The sequence below is a fragment of the Notolepis coatsorum genome (genome assembly GCF_963971535.1).
Source record: "Notolepis coatsorum genome assembly, chromosome: 1".
Taxonomy (NCBI): domain Eukaryota; kingdom Metazoa; phylum Chordata; class Actinopteri; order Aulopiformes; family Paralepididae; genus Notolepis; species Notolepis coatsorum.
The window spans coordinates 166185740-166204165 of NC_140165.1; positions in this window are offsets into that span (position 1 = coordinate 166185740).

Consider the following 18426-nt stretch of genomic DNA (forward strand, 5'->3'; position numbering starts at 1 on the left):
GTTCTAATTGGCGCCCTATTTCTTTAATTAATACAGATGCCAAACTATTTTCTAAAGTATTATCTTGCCGTCTTGAAAAGTTTTTACCTAAACTGATTCACCCAGATCAAAGTGGTTTTGTTAAAAAAAGGCTTTCGTCTGATAATTTGCGACGTCTCCTTCACATTGTCAACTCCGCCTCTCAAGCTAAAGTGTTGTCAGCTGTTCTCTCTGTTGACGCAGAGAAGGCCTTTGACCGTCTGGAGTGGACCTATCTTTGGGCTGTACTGAAACATATGGGACTAGGTCAAAATTTTATAAATATGGTAAAAATTATATTTTCTAATCCATCAGCCAGTGTCATAACCGGAGATATTAGTTCTCCTCCTTTCAAAATCACTTGTGGAAGTAGGCAAGGGGATCCGATCTCTGCAAGCTTGTTTATTTTATCCCTTGAACCTTTAGCCCAAGCTATACGGCAATCAGAAAACATTAAGCCAATCTCTGTAAATTCTACTGATCATCATATTTCGCTTTATGCGGATGACATCTTGTTATATATGGAGAATGTATCTCAGTCTCTCTCAAGCCTCCTGAAAATCTTTGAAAAATTCAGTTCAATTTCAAGTTATAAAATAAACTGGACCAAATCAGCACTAATGTACCTAAGAACCACTCCTAACTCTGTGCTTGACCATGAGATCCCGGTTGTAACACAATTTAAATATCTTGGTATTGATATATTTCCTTCAATTGAAAAAATTGTGTCCGTAAACTACAATAGAACCATTAGGTCAATCATAAATGATCTCAATCGATGGTGTAATATACCTGTCTCCCTTTCAGGAAGAGTCTCTATTATCAAAATGAACATATTACCTCGAGTAAACTTCTGTAGTTCCATGATTCCTATTGCCCCACCTGTTGCTCATTGGGAAAATTTACATAGAGCAGTCTCAAAATGTATATGGCGAGGCAAGCGAGCTCGGGTTAAACTTACTACCTTACAAAATGAGCGGCAATCTGGTGGTTTAACTGTGCCAAATTTTAAGTTATATTTTCAAGCGTTATCATTTCGTCCTCTGTTGAGTTGGTTTAATTTAAATTCTGAGGCCCCCTGGCTTAATATTGAAAAACATATTGTGGCGCCGATTCGTTTACAAGACATTGTCTTTACAGATATTTCACTAAAGCAATGTAGATTACGTTATGGTCCGATAATAGCGCATGCCAAATCTTTATGGCGCAAATATGAAAAGTTACTTAATTGGGATACTAAGTGGCATGAACAGACTCCCTTATTTCATAACCCGTTTTTGCTTAGCGGAGGCCGCAGTTTTGTAGCTCAATCATGGTCCAACTGTGGCATTCATGTACTTGGCGATGTTATGGAGGACAATGGTCTAAGAACATTCTCAGATCTGAAAGAGTCATATAACTTACCTGGCACCTCCTTTTTTTATATTTACAGCTCCGCTCGGCTATGCGAGCCTATGGAGTTCCATGGACCAAACCAACTACTCACCCGTTAATTACTTTCTCTAAAAAAACTGCAGGTCTCTCCAAAGGACAAGTCTCTATAATTTATAAAGATCTATCACAAAGATGTACTTCGTTAATACCTGTTATCCAATCGTGGAGCACAGAATTAGGATTAGAACACCATCACTCTATCAATTGGACCAGAGTTTGGGGAAATGTTACTATGGCATCACGAAACCCAAATCATCAGCAGATTAATTTCAATTTTGTCCATAAAACATATTTAACCCCCCAGAAAGCTTATAGAATGAGACGTGCTATGTCACCAAACTGTACACTTTGTTCTCTAAATACTACTGGTACTTTTACACATATGATGTGGGAATGCCCCACAGTTAAAAGTTTCTGGGAACAGTTCAAGTTCAAGTTCAAGTTCTTTAATAGTTGTCATACAGAAGTACAGAATACTTTCATACAAAATGCTTCTTACTGTTACGCTCCAGAGACTGTGCTAGACAAGATAGTATCAAATAACATAATAACATAATATAGCATGAATTTAGAAGAAGAAAATGAGGTCACAGTGTTCGGTATAGACATATGTACAATGTTCTGAGTTACCATATAATATACAATACACAATACTATGCAGTGTACTTATGTACAGTACTATCTAGTGCAAAGCAGAAATGGGATGAGGTACAATTTTAGGTACAATTTTAGATAACTAATTATCTATCTAAAGTATTACAAAACCATATTCCCTGTTGTCCCAAATTACTTCTCCTTAATGATGATGATTCTTTAGCTTTAAGTATTGTTCAGAGACGATTTTGGCTGGCAGGAAGTACTGCTGCAAAAAAAATGTTGGCGCTGCGATGGCAAGCTCCACACTCTCTGCCCTTTAATCACTGGAAACAGTTATTAGCTGATGTTGTAACAATGGAGCTTTCTACAGCTAGATTAAATGGGGCAAGATATCAAACAATAGATAGTTGGAACCATATTCTCTATCAAGTTAGGACCTTCAATATATAGCTAGCAGGACATAACTAATTATATCTGTATAATTCCTTTTATTTTTTTTTATTTTCTTAGTCTTTGTTGAAATTTTTTTTCAATTAATTTTCTTCTCAGGCCTATGACGGGGTGGGTTGGGGGGGGGGTTACTATTATTATTATTATTATTATTATTATTATTATTATTATTATTATTATTATTATTATTATTATTATTATTATTATTATTATTATTATTATTATTATTATTATTATTATTATTATTATTATTATTATTATTATTATTTTATTTATTTTTTGTCAACGGTGGTTGGTGCAGGGGTTAGGGGGTAGGAGTTATTTATTTTAAATGAGGCAAGGGGCAAGCCAATGCATGTAATTGGCAAATAATTTAAATGTATGTTTTTATGTGAATTATATGTGCATTGTATGTGCATTATATATCCTGCCTTTTCTTCCAAAAAATGAAATAAAAATATATAAAAAAAAAAAAAAAAAAAAAACTCTGACCTTGGACAAAGCATATGACTGCCTCCTCTGCTTGGACCATGTCATCAACTGAAAGACCTGCAAATGTACCTTGCTGCTGCTTGTAATCAACTTGTCCAAGTGTCTTTTGTGCGCTTTTTCTTTCTTGGCATTGCAATCGAAGCATCTTTTTAACTTTCAGCATCCATGCCACAGCTACTTTGAGGTCATACCATGATGAGAAGTGATTAATGAGTTTCCATGTGGCAGCTTCGTCTTTGTTATGACTTATGATCTTGGCCAATGTGATTCAGGGCCTGAGAGGAATCCCGGGCCTTGGATCCACCTTTTTTACTTCAAGAAAGCATCAACTCACAGACCACGAGAGGCCTCATCAGCAGGGTTTAACTTAGAGCAGATGTATCTCCATTGAGATGGCTTTGACAGATCTGTGATGGTGGCCACTCTGTTTGCTACAAAGGTCTGGAATATTTGAGTTCTGTTAGAGATGTACTTCACGACAGTCATGCTGTCAGACCAGAAGACTGATTCATCAAGTTGAAACTGTAGTTCACGTCATAGCATCTTGTCCATATGAACAGCCAAGACTGCGGCTATAAGCTCAAGTCTTGGAATGGTAGTCTGCTTTAATGGAGACACTCTAGCTTTCCCCATGACGAAGGCAGTATGTATGTCATCCTTGTCAATTGTGAAGCGAAGGTAGGTCACTGTCCCATACCCTGCTTCACTGGCATCACAGAAATGATGTAACTGGGCTGTCTTTATCTCAAAGTCTCTTGGTAGGAAACATCTGTCCACATAGAATGCATCTAGCTGGGGCAATTCGGTTTGCCATCTATGCCACTGTTGAGCAATCGTGTCTGGAACGTCTGCATCCCAGCCACATCCGATCCTACACAAATTCTGTAGAATTATCTTGGTAGTTAGTATGACTGGAGACAGAAATCCCAGGGGATCGTACACAGAGCTGACAACTGAGAGGATGCCTCGTCTTGTAGTGGGCTGTTCTTTTACTGCCATGTTGAAGTTGAACGTGTCAAGTTCAATGTTCCATTGGGCTCCTAGAGCTCTTTCCATAGGGAGACTCTCCCTATCCAAGTCAAGGTTTTTTACCTCTTTGGCCTTGTCCTCTTCAGGAATCCGAGAGAGTACAGAGCGACAATTGCTTATCCATTTGGTCAGCTTGAATCCTCCCTTGGAACACACCTCCTTGAGGCCTTGATACAGTGACAAGGCCTGACCTTCGGTTTTGACAGATTTCAAACAGTCATCCACATAAAAGTTCTCTTTGATGGTATTGATTACCTCCTGTGGAAAGTCATCCTGATTGTCATCCGCAGTCTTCCTCAGTGCGAAGGTGGCACAGCTTGGAGAGGATACGGCACCGAACAGGTGCACAGTCATTCTGTACTCAACAAGCTCTTGGCTGATGTCACCATTAGGCCACCAGAGGAAACGCAGCAGGTCAACATCTTCATCTGCTACCTTTACCTGGTGGAACATTCCTTCCACGTCAGCCATGAGGGCAATTTGACTCTGGCGAAAACGGAGGAGCACGCCGATGAGGGAGTTTGTTAAATCAGGTCCTTGGAGAAGCTCTTGATTCAGGGATGCACCCCGGAAAGATAAGGCACAATCAAACACAACACGAATTATTTTCTTTCTTGGATGGTAAACTCTGTGATGTGGAATGTACCACACTTTCCCGTCGTCACATTTTACTTGCTCTTGGGGAACCATTTCAGCATATCCTTTGTCGATAACATCCTGAAGAAAGCCTTTGTACTCCTCAAAGAATGTGTTATTCTTTTTGAACTTTTTCAAGAGGTGCAGTGCTCGCTGCTCCGCCAATGGGCGATTATTAGGCATCTTTACATCCTTCTTCCGAAAGGGTAGTTTCAAATGATAGTGCCCATCTTTTAGCATAGCAGAGCTGGACACAATCTGCATGAACTCTTGGTCTTCCATGGACATCTCGCTTTTGTCTGTATCATGCTGCTCTAGAAAGTCTTGATTATACTGCTTGATTAGCAGTTCCTCCACTCTTTCAATGGATGTACGGTTGACACTAATGCTAGGATGACCACATTCATCCAGGCCGATGTTATCATGGAGTGGCCCATTGACCACCCATCCAAGGAGAGTCTTTATAGCGTAAGGCCCATTACCTTCACTGCTGACGATTCTCCATGGTTCCAAAGCCTTAGGTGTGTTGACACCAATCAGTAGCTCAACATCGGCATCAATTTGCATTAACTCAACATCCATTAGATATGGCCACTGTCGGATATCGTCTTCTGTAGGAATGTTGTCCTTTGTGACAGGAATGCTTTGTTGAGTATAGCATTCTGGCAATTGCAGGAAAGAATCACTCTCAAGAGCAGCCACTTCTAGTCCAGAAACTTTAAAACTGGGAACAAGCCTTGACTGCCTGGTATCTTGGCCCATTGTTGTCAGAAGTATCTCCACCTTTTTTCCTGTAGCATTTAGCTTCGTCATCAACTTTTCAGTACAAAATGTACCGGTGCTTCCATTGTCCAGAAAGGCATATGTGTGCACAATCTTGCTTCCTTTCGAGAGCTTTACCTGAACTGGTACAATGGCAAGCGCACATTCTTTGTTACCGGCCCCAGTAGAGCCGCTGATATCTAGAGAGACCATTGCACTGGTTACTGGAGCTTTGTCTTTGGTGGCTTCTTTGGAAACATTTACCTCTGCTTGCATGCTTCCTTTATTTTCAATTTCTCTGTGCAACAAAGTGGGGTGGTTTCGCTGGCATTGTTGACAGGTCATGCGCTTCTGACAGTTCTTGCTCATATGTCCCCTTGTGAGACATCCAAAACACAGTCCTTTGCTTCTGAGAAACTCAACTTTCTCCTCGTTTGATCTGTGTTTCAACTTCTGACAGAATTCCAATGCATGCCCATTATCACAAAAAGTGCAGCGTTTTTAGAAGCATCCACTATGTTGTCCTGTTCTTTGTTTCTAGTCAGGCTTGACTCCACAACTTTGTCTGGTATAGCAGTTATCTTTGTTGCAAAACTGCTCCCTCTGCTGGACGGTTTAGCTTTTTGCATTGAGTCTGTATACTTAGGCTTTGTACCTGGTTTTTGAGTTGCAAAGTCTTGAATGTCCCCAAAGACTGGGTCCAATGCTATTCTGGCTTGCTTCTCCACAAACTTTACTAGATCTCCAAACCTGGCTCTTCTTTCGTATCTTTCCTGAAAGTCACACACGGCTGATCTCCATTTATCACAGAGCTTGAATGGTAACTTTGAGACGATGGTTCTGAGATGCGTTGGATTTTCCAACTCCATCATGTGCTCCATATCCTGCATCGTATTACAACAGCCTCTCAAAAACAGTGCATAGGAACGCAAACCATTACCATCTTCTGCTCTAAGGACTGGCCAGCTCAGGGCTTTATCCATATAGGCAGTTGTTATTTTCATCTCATTGCCAAAGTTTAACTGAAGCTGTTGTCTTGCTTTGTTGTATCCTCTTGTAGGATCCATGTGTAAACAGCTGCGAATGAGTTCTTTCTGTTGGCCTGTTGTGTACTGCTCCAAATAATAAAGTCTGTCTTGCATGTTATCGGTTTTACTCTCAATCCCATGTTGGAAGGCTTTAATGAATGACCTATAATGAAGTGGGTCACCACTAAACACTGGTATGTCTCTTGTTTGCAGTAGAGAGCTCTGCTGTTGCTTTATCAGGAATTGAGTGATGTCATTTTGTTTTTGGATAGCGTTAGCAAGAGCATTCTGGTTATTGTTCACATCATCCTGTCTGTAACCTGCTCTTTGAGAGTCAAATACATTGGCACCTCCTGTATTGGTCAATGGTGTTTGTCTCAAGCTTGTATGCAGAGCAGGAGAATGGGGCCTTGATTTGCAAAGACTTGGCCTCCCTTTTGGAATCATGTATTCAGTGGCATTGGATACATCCTGTAATGCTGGCAGATGTTTCTGTGTTAACGATGGTTTGTATTCATGAAAATTATTTTGCTCACATCCATTCCAACTTGCTTTGCCATCCAGTGATGTTCTTATTCTTGCCCGAGCAAGAGAGGATTTTTCACCCTCTTCCAGTTCCAGTATCTTTATTTTTGCAATTGAAGCAGCCAGCTCAGCTTCAATTTCCAGTGCTTCTCTTTGTGATTTTAGTCTGGATATGGATATGGATTCTTCCATATCAAGCATGCGTTTCCTTTGCAAAATTGCAGCTTTAGCCTCCAAAGCAGCATGCTCAGCCTTTGCTCTTAGTCTAGCAGATGATGCTTTTGATGTTATGGATGCATGTGTCTTTCTGCTAGAAACAGCAGAGATGCTGTCATGGGGATGAATCATATCCTGTAGGTTTGAATCCTATTTCAACTTTACAGCACATTCTGATGTAGCATCAACATTTAAACCCAAATTACTTGGCAAGTCATGGTTATCGGCATCCTTATCAAACTCCAGCACACCATGCACCCACATGTTAACTTGACTAAGAAGCTTTGGTTCAAACCAGCTGGCATGATCAGCCTCTTTTTCCTCTTCAGGCAACATGTGCTGCACAGCCACTTGCATCTCCATAAATGTTGACAACAGATCATTGAACATGCAAACATGATAGTCCATATCATCTTTCTTGTCTTTTTTCATGAGTGTGATGATTTCATTCTTTTTCTTTGTCAACATGCCCAGCCTACTTCGCCGAGTGCCAATCAACTTCCATAACATTTCCTCATCGGCCATTTTGATTTCCAGTCACAGCTCTTTGTTCCAAACATCCAATTCAATACAGCATTTCCAGTGAGGCTTTACTTGTAAATCCATTCACAGTTGTGACATCATGATTCTGTGACATTTGTGACATTTGCTTCCAACAACAGATGACTTGTAGACAGTAGATGAGCATCTTTGGTTCTTCATTAACTTGATTTACTTGTAAATTAATTCACAGTTGTGACATCATGATCTCCATTGAGCTTCAAAACACTTGCTGTTAACAACAGATGAATGGTAGACAGTAGATGAGCATCTTTGGTTCTTCATTAACTTGATTTACTTGTAAATTAATTCACAGTTGTGACATCATGATCTCCATTGAGCTTCAAAACACTTGCTGTTAACAACAGATGAATGGTAGACAGTAGATGAGAATCTTTGGTTCTTCATTAACTTGATTTACTTGTAAATTAATTCACAGTTGTGACATCATGATCTCCATTGAGCTTCAAAACACTTGCTTCCAACAACAGATGAATGGTAGACAGTGGATGAGCATTTTTGGTTCTTTATTAACTTGATTTACTCACTGTTTTCATTGTTGTCCTTGATTTACTCACTGTTTTCATTGTTGTCTGTATTGTTCCAAGTTCAACTCCATTGTGTGGAATTCCATCCATGGTAGAATTTTTCTTTAAACTTTAATGTAATGGCTTCTTGTAGGTCAACCAGGTAGTGTCTTTAACACGCACATTCCAAAAAATCCAAAACGAGATCCAAGGTATTATGAATTAAATTATAGATTTATTTTAAGCATCTAAATAAAACACCAAAAGAAAGATTCCAATACTGATAAATAATAGTATTCTAACACTGATGTGGTTTAAAGAAAAATGTATGACCTGGCACCTTCACCAAACATTTTTACCATGCCTAGGCCTTCTCTTCCTGCTCATTAAACCACCTCAGATTCCAAGAGTCCCCGCCCCCCACTCTCAACATGCACTACCGGCCTTTGGATACTAGGTGGGGTAAATGACTACAGAGGGGCAGAAACCAAATGTAAACAAATGATAGATACACTAAGAACACAATAGAATGGCTCCAACACCAATAGTAAAGAGGTCTTGATATGATGCAGGGCCTGTATAAAAAGGCCAGATCGCTGGATCCCAGTCAGATTTCCATTTTTTTTACTTCAGACACCATTCTTATAGCGACAGATACCGTTGAGCGGTGTAAGGAACGGAATCTGTAAATTTTTCAGGGTGGCGTCCCTAGGACAAGACTCTGTTTTTTTAGATCTCTAAATGACAAAGAGAGTTTATGCTATGCTAGAGAAGAGATGTTTTGTTTTATACTTCTTTTAACTGAATTGGACATTTCCAATGCAGTCTCTTTTGTAACTTGCTTTTTCTAATTAAAACAACTTTTTTATAATACCTTCGTGGACTGTTTTCTATCGCAATGTGTCACGACGCTGGCCTCGCCCTTCTCTCGTCTGAGGTAATGGTATAGCTATATCCTGGAAGCCATGCAGATTGAATCAATTGCTGGTTACTGCTTTTCAGCTAAAGTTATATAGAGGATATTATATTATATATATATATATATGGCACTGTTTGTTGTTTGCGGGCTCCAGTATCTCTGTGTTCGACGGGCTCCATCGGGTTTGTGGGAAACTGAGAGTCTAGTCACTGCAGGACCGGACGATCGGTACCACGGATCGATGGATCTGTCGAATTGATAAGGGGTGCTGGGACTTGCAAATGATTATTAAGTGTTATTGCGCTAATATAATTACTATTGTTGTAGGCAAAGTAATATCATCAGACTTTCAAATGAGTAGCATTACAGGCCTTTCCTCACAAATGAGGACAGTGGCGGTGCCGGTGAAGTAATATCATCAGACTTTCAAATGAGTAGCATTACAGGCCTTTCCTCACAAATGAGGATAGTGGCAGTGACGGTGAAGTAATATCATCAGGCTTTCAAATGAGTAGCATTACAGGCCTTTCCTCACAAATGAGGATAGTGGCAGTGACGGTGAAGTAATATCATCAGGCTTTCAAATGAGTAGCATTACAGGCCCTTTCCTGCAATGATGATAATGATAATAATAATATTATTGTTATTATAGGCAATAAGAGTTCTCCCAGACATACATTCGGTTTATTACAAACAAAGAAGAGGTTAACAACTCTTCTATGCTTATATTTCATATCAACTGGATATAACTAACTAGTGACTATGAAGTAAGCTTGATAGAAATAGTAATTGACCCGAGAACTTAGCGAGTTTAGCACCTCGCTGGGGGATATCGGGCGGCCACAGGGTTCTATCTCGAGTAGGTGACCTGAGATAGATAAGAGACAACCCATCGGCATTCAACACTATGCATGCCAGAAACAAGAAGTAATATTTAAGTCATTGATTGTTATTCTCATAGACAAATACACTAATATTAAACATGATTGTCTAGCACACTGTTACACTTAATTTAGAATAATTCCATTATTAGGTTGTAAGCAATTGTAATGTTGTGTTCTAATGATAATGAGGACTGACCTGACCTACTAAGATCATAATTGGAGATTGAATAAGTTAAAAGAAACGGTTTAAAATGTTCTAAATGTATCTTTTCAGATGTACAAATGGGTAAAAATGATAACAAAAGAAGCAATGTGTTTGTTTATGAAAGCTACAAAACAATATATATATATATATATATATATGTCTATTTGAATTCAATTAGTGTAATGTTTTAATTAGGATAAAATTGATCTCCACAAAATATGTGAAGGGGGAGTGTCTAGAAGACTCCCCCGTTCCCAAAGATGGCAGCAGACAGCTTCAATTGGCTGTACTCTTGCTAATATCATCGATGATGACATCAGCAAAAATGTGTGACAACTTGTTTAAATGATGGTTCCCCGGTAACATGAAGACGGACGTTGAGAAAGCTGAAGAAGACACGCCATCCAGGACAACTGGGACTCGATCGCTGATGAAGGTGTAGAAGACACCCTTACTCTACTGCAATTTTTTGAGAGAACTATTTTTGACTATACAAAATCTTGTGTAAGCTGTACTTTTTAACCATAGGTGGAAACTAGGTATACAGCTGTCATTTTGGTATATTTAGAATTCTCCTGAAACTAGAGTGTATATTTTAAGTGGAGAGTGAGTTGGGATGACCGCTGTGGGGACGATTCAATAAAACTCAACAACTCTAATTCACCTGTGTGGGTCTCGATCAATCCGCATTCCTACACTGCACCAAGACCAGTGGTCACCCACACACGTAGATAAAGTACTAGCCACAGAATACACGTCTAGTGCTCCTGTTAGAGTCTTATTCTTGCTTACCAGAGAGGAGATCCGGTACAAGAATCTTGTTCGTTGGTTGACTTGTTTTTTTTACATTGCCATTTTGTCACAGGAAAGATTTTCCTCTAGGATGGAGCCCAGGGCCCTCATTTATCAACGTTGCGTACGCACAGATATGTGCTTAACCCGTGCGTACGACCATTTCAAAGCAAAGTGTGGGATTTATCAATTTGAACGTGAACTTGACTTTGTGCTTATGTCTACGCACAGCTCTGAGCATGCGTAGCTGACGCCCAGTGGTAGAATATCATTACTACGGCATATGCGCTCCTCAGTTCATGCATTAGTTTCAACGCGGAAATAAGCTTTCGTGCATTACTCCCGACACTGGCGCGTGTTCTGTATGAACCGTAATTCATTATAGTTCATTGTGAAATAGCGACAGTAGTGTAATTATAATGGGCTCATGCGCGAACAAGAGGTTGGCTTGCTTGTTTGGCACGGGGGGCAGACGCAGAACACCTAGTGTAACTGCCGCCGTGTCATAGTGTAATTCAAGTTAAGCTTCAGTATGATGTCATAGTAGTACCGGTTAGAACAGGCTAGAACGTTCTGGAACGGTCTTGAGGTTTGAGAATGCCGCAGTGATGTCATAGCAGAACCCTCCAGAACTGCGCTCCACAGTGTATAAATAGAGATAACTTACAAGGGTTCTCTCTCTCACTTCTCAACCACCATCAACCACCTAGCCCCTTTCGTGACTGTGATGCACCGAGTGAATCCACAGTCACTTGCTCCTCAATAGGAAACCAACCTAGATTTACCCTGAATGACTGGTTCTGACCAAACCGTTCGTTATACAAGAATCACAGAGACGTTTCAAAGGTACTTACAGTTGCAGGAGGGTTTCGGACAGAGATACGGGATGGTTTGAAAGCTCTGCGTTGCTAATAAACATTTTAAATAATTTTCATAAACTGGTCAACACTGCATTATTTCCGGCATTGTGTGCATGATGCGCATGCGCTGTGATCACACCAGGCAGCCAACGCCGGAAATAATGCCGTGTTGACCAGTTTATAAAAAATATTTAAAATGTTTATTAGCAATGTCGAGCTTTCAAACCATCCCGTATCTCTGTCCGAAACCCTCGTGCAACTGTGAGTACCTTTGACATTCCTCTGTGATTCTTGTATAACGAACGGTTCGGTTAGAACCAGTGCTTCAGGGTAAATCTAGGTTGGTTTCCTATTGAGGAGCAAGTGACTGTGGATTCACTCTGTGCATCACAGTCACGAAAGGGTTTACAGAACACCCACCTCCAAACGCGATTAAATATTGTTTCAAATAAAAAGCGGCATACTATTATTTTGTGTCATGTTTCCAAATAAGATTGGCCACAACGAAATTCTTTCTACTTCAATTTGTTGGTTAGAATAGATTACCTCGCTCCGTTGAAACTTCACTGAGACTAACAGTAAAAGACAGTATTTTTTTTTGTGAGCTCCGCGCACAGACGTGATAATAATAATAATAACAATAATAATAATAGAGCTTCATTTTATATAGCGCCTTTCAAGAGACCCATGCAAGTGTGACGGATCATACTGGTCTGCGTTGTGTTTGATGTTAAATGTTAATGTCCCGAGGGCGACGACACAGGCCGCTGCACTAAGAAGTGAATTCACTCCTAACTCCCGTACCTATGCGTCTGTTAACCCTGTTATGGGGAAGTGAGTTTAATTTACCAGCCCGCACTGCCACAGTCACTCGTCAACACACCTGTTTCCGTGACTGTGGACATACCCACAGGCTTCCCCGTTACACTCACCTCCCTAAACTCACGCCCCTCAGGACATCCGGGTCACTGGGCACCACTGTGACGGATCATACTGGTCTGCGTTGTGTTTGATGTTAAATGTTAATGTCCCGAGGGGGAGTCGAACAGGGGGCTCCCGCATCCACGGGCGACGACACAGGCCGCTGCACTAAGAAGTGAATTCACTCCTAACTACCGTACCTATGCGTCTGTTAACCCTGTTATGGGGAAGTGAGTTTAATTTACCAGCCCGCACTGCCACAGTCACTCGTCAACACACCTGTTTCCGTGACTGTGGACATACCCACAGGCTTCCCTGTTACACAAGGTCGCTTTACATAGATAGGGGGGGGGGAAATAACAAAGTAATAAACATAGTGGACAGACTATGTAAATATGATGATGGGATTCAAGTTCATGTTTGTATTGATCACATAGGCAGGCTACACATGGCGTATAGGCTACATCATACATGGCAGTGAGATTCATTGTTCTTATATATGCTCTCGTATTATTGTTTATATAGGCTACCCAATACTGACATCAAAATAGATTGTATGCCTCTAGAAATCATATGCAGCAGGTAGAAAATGTACAGAAAATCCGTCGCGATTTGGAATACAATTGAGGAGAACTTTAATCCCTGGGTATTAATCGAACAAAACGGAAAAAGGCAGTCATATTCCAGCTTGGGCTTTATTAGTTAATATGGTCTTTAAGAGATATCATATCCGACATCACCGTACGTGTACATGTCTGTCAGCCTGTCTCGTATTTCTCCATAACATGCAATTCCCTCGGGTCAGTCCATTATTTCACATCCCATGGGGGTGTTTCATGACCATATATGGATAATCGGGGCGGTTCTGGTATGCAAATACTTAAAACCATGCACAAGCTCAAGCGTAGGATCAAAGTGATATTTATCAAGACAGGTGTGCGTAGGACCTGTGTACGCACGTGTGATAAATCCCTTTTTTTTTGTGCGTGCACACATTCTAAATTCTGTGCTTACGTATGAAAATAGAACATTTTCTAAGGAATTTTGATAAATGAGGGCCCAGGTATGTAATTTCATCTTTCCTTGTGACAATATTGTCACCCACTGTAACAGAGAAGCCGTTGGCCTTGCTGAGTTTGTTATTTGATCCAAAGAGAATGGACTCTGTTTTACCCAGGTGTAATGATAGTTTGTTATCACCTAGCCAGGTGCAGATTCTGCCGAGTTCAGAGCTGAGGGCTTTTTCAACCTGCAACTTGTCCCTGTCAGAGACCAGCAGGGCTGAGTCGTCCGCAAACAGGAACAAGTTGCAGTCACAAGCTGTTGACATATAATTTGCATAAATTAGGAACAGTAACAGTCCTAGTATGCTTCCTTGTGGAACACCACAGCTCACTGAGAGGGGGGGATAGTTCACTGATAGTTCACTGATAGTTCAGTGATGAACTATCAAAACCAATTGCTTTTAGCTTGTCAATCAGAATGGATTGACAGTGTCGAAAGCCTTTTGGAGGTCCAGCATGACCCTGCCGCAGTATTTTCCCACGTCCACCTCTTGTTTGATGTGGTCGTTCAAATAGAGAAGGCATGTGTCAGTGGAGTGGGATGTTCTGAAGCCAGATTAGAATTCCTAGATTAGTATTTTTTCCACAAGGTACTTTTCGACCTGTTCGTAGACAATTTTTTACATGACTTTGAGATGGAGGTAAGAATAGAAACAGGGCGGTAGTTGCCTGGGTCTAATGAGCTGCCTTTTTGTGCAGGGGGGTTACTCTCGCAATTTTGAAGTCTTTGGGGACGTATCCCTGTTTTATTGAGAGGTTTATTATGTGGATGATGACTGGGGTGATGGCGGCTGCTGAGTCTCTGAGGAATTTGGAGTGGATATTGTCATGCCCAGTGGCCTTGTTAGGTTGAAGGGCGCTCAGTTTTTTGAACACCTCATCTGTTGTTATTTCTTTGAGTTTGAAGTCGTCTTTGTGGACCCCTAGGTTTTAGTAGAAGGCTAGGATGTGTTCTACCCCAAAATGCCCTGAGTGGGAGGGTAGTTTATTAAGCAGTGTTGTGGCTGTTTGTAAAGAAAATGTAATTGGCCACCTCCAGCTTGTCTGTGATGAGGGTGTTTTCTGTCTTTATGTTGATGTTTGAAAATCTGTTTTTTTGTTTTTTTTACTGCAGCCTAGTTGGTTGTTGAGTAATTTCCAAAGTTCACAGGGTTTGTTTTTGTTTTCCTCAGTTTTGTCATTGATGACATTTCTTTTTGCCGATTTAATCATGGTGTTTACATTGTTTCTTAGCCTGTTCCTTTATAGTTTGAGTTCAACCATGTGGGCTTGGAGGTCACTGTTTGAGCTTTTGGCAAGCTTTGACTGACTTTCATGAAGTTCAGAGAATTTTTTGTCTCTGGTTTTCATAGCGGTCAGTATCTCTGAGTGCATCCATGGCTCAGTGCGTTTTCTAACCCTTGTGGTTCTTAGGGGGGCCATGTTGTTTAGTATTGTTGAGAATTTGGTTTTGAATCCAAGCCATGTTTCTTCAATTAGTGTACCACTGAGCTCATCTAACCGGTCTAGGCTCTCCAGTTATTGGTTAAAGGCCTCACTAGAGTAGGTTTTGAGGTCCCTAGATGTGACTGTTTTGTGACAGCCAGCCTTTTGTTTTAACTTTTTGCGAGTACAGAATATCATATAATGATCGCTTAACCTGCATGCTATAACCCCTTTATTGGAGATCCTGGACTTGTCAGAGGTCAGAATGAGATCAATGGTAGTTTGTGTTGAATCACACACTCTTGTGGGTTGGGTGATTAGCTGGCTGACACATTGCAGATCACAAAACCTGCTGAAGGACTTGGAAACGGGTGCTTCTTTTCATCACATATCCGTGTTCCAGTCCCCACTCAGAATTGTTTCTACATCTTCAACCCCAGCTAAACACCCATCCAGTATTCAAATCATCATAAAAGCCACTCTGTTCTAGTGGTCTGTAGATTGTGCCGACTAGTATAGTCTTAGCCCTTTCGAACAAAATGTCAACCCATACCGTTTGATATGTACAGATATACATAGTATCTACATATTGTGGCAGATATCACCCCCCATCCCATGGCTATGTGAAGGATGGGCGATACTACTGCCACGGGAGGAGTGGAAGCAAATATGTAGCCGATTAGGACTGATAGAACACACCTGTGCACCATTAGATCACCCACATTTAGATAGATAGATAGATAGATAGATAGATAGATAGATAGATAGATAGATAGATAGATAGATAGATAGATAGATAGATAGATAGATAGATAGATAGAGAGAGAGAGAGAGAGAGAGAGAGAGAGAGAGAGAGAGAGAGAGAGAGAGAGAGAGAGAGAGAGAGAGAGAGAGAGAGAGAGAGAGAGAGAGAGATAGATAGATAGATAGATAGATAGATAGATAGATAGATAGATAGATAGATAGATAGATAGATAGATAGATAGATAGATAGATAGATAGATAGATAGATAGATAGATAGATAGATAGATAGATAGATAGATAGATAGATAGATAGATAGATAGATAGATAGATAGATAGATAGATAGATAGATAGATAGATAGATAGATAGATAGATAGATAGATAGATAGATAGATAGATAGATAGATAGATAGATAGATAGATAGATAGATAGATAGATAGATAGATAGATAGATAGATAGATAGATAGATAGATAGATAGATAGATTTTGCATACAAATTATGCTGAGCAGAATGTAATATCATAACTGTCTATTATTCTTCTTGCAATTGAGCCAATTTTCATTTCATTAGGTACGGTTCTGAGGTGTGTGTTCAACAGAATGTAGTATAAAAAAATGGGTTACTGAATGCTGAACAGCGACCCCTACAGGTCGGTTAGAAGACGCCTGCACAGCAGAGACAGGAAGTGGCAAGGGTAGTGTGAGCCTCCCATGCGTTACACCTCGCCAATGAGAATCCACGCTGGCAGGCGAATATATGTGACAGGCTGCCTCCTCGTGTGCCGGAGGGAACACGTGATGCAAGGCTTCTATCCTCTCTACAACCGAACAGTGGGGGGCATAGTCAAGCAACGTTCAAGACAGAGGAGGGGAGAATTGGATACACGAAATTGGGATGGGAGAACATTTTTTAAATAAGGAGAAAAAGTGGATAAAAAAAAAGAAACATAGTTTATTAACAGAGTTCAGGTTATAATCAGAAATGCTAACGTTTGACCAGAAAGTGAGCGTGATCAGTTTATAATCAGAGACATCATGTTGTAACCACAAAGTGACAAAGAGCTTTTGGTCGTACACACATTAAATACATAATCGAAATGACGTATATTAGACACCAGATATGACAGAAAAGGTAAACAAGAATTATGCCCCAGTTAGAATGAATAACAAAAGACGGGTCTAGGCTTATGTTATGTCTTTCACACTAGAACAAGAGTAAAGGCCAAATACCATATCTCCTAACCTTGGTTTGTTGTTAAAGAGACACTCAGACTGTCTCCTAGTGTAGCTGCTGTAGTCAGAATTATTATTATTATTATTTTAATATATATTAATTTGCCAAGGTATGGCGAGTGCCATACCTTGCCATACCAAAACGACGCTCCTGATTGGTCCCCTTGATACCACATTGTTGGGTATGGCCTATGACACTTGGCCATAGTGCAGGGTCTTGTGAGGTCAAACCTTTAGTGGTGGTGGTGATACTGCTGCTTGTAGAGGTGGGTGACACGTCATCTTCATGATGGGCAGGTGTTATGGTCTCACTGAAGGTGGATGTTGACGGACAGGGTTCCTGCAAGTTTCAACAGGTTACATTTAAGACCTTTTTAAGACCACTTTCAATAGAATTGAATGCGTATTTCATGGCCATACCAGCAATAGCCATAGCAAAGAACTATTAAGGAAGATGACTAAGAAGCAGATGACTGAGAGCAGGGGACACAACCAGGCTGGATAAGCTGGTCAGGAAGGCCAGTAGCGTGGTTGGAGTGGAGCTGGACTCCCTAGCGAGGGTGGCGGAGAGGAGGAGCCTTGCTAAGCTCCAGGCCATCAGGGAAAACCCCTCCCACCCACTATACACAGACTTGGCTGACAGGAGGAGCATGTTCAGTGCTAGGCTCACACTACCCAAATGCAGCACTGAACGGCATAGGAAGTCCTTCATTCCAACAGCCATCAGACTATACAATGCATCACTGTGCCTCACTGCATCACTGAGCACAGAGTGGCAGTTACCATCTTCCTGGACTTAGTTCGAAACAGCACTGTGCAATACTACACCTACTGTAGACCTCAGTATATTTTTACTGTATTTATTTACTGTATATTTTATTCCATTTTTATTCTATTTTACTCTACTCTTATCCTAGGCAACAAGAGGGCCTACCTGGAAGAGGTCAAGGTCCTGGCGGGATGGTGCCAGGAGAACAGCCTCTCCCTGAACGTCAGCAAAACAAAGGAGATGATTGTGGACTTTAGGAGGTCGGGGGTCAAGGACTACAGCCCCCTCAGCATCGACGGGGCACCGGTTGAGAGAGTGAACAGTTTTAAGTACCTCGGAGCCCACATATCCGA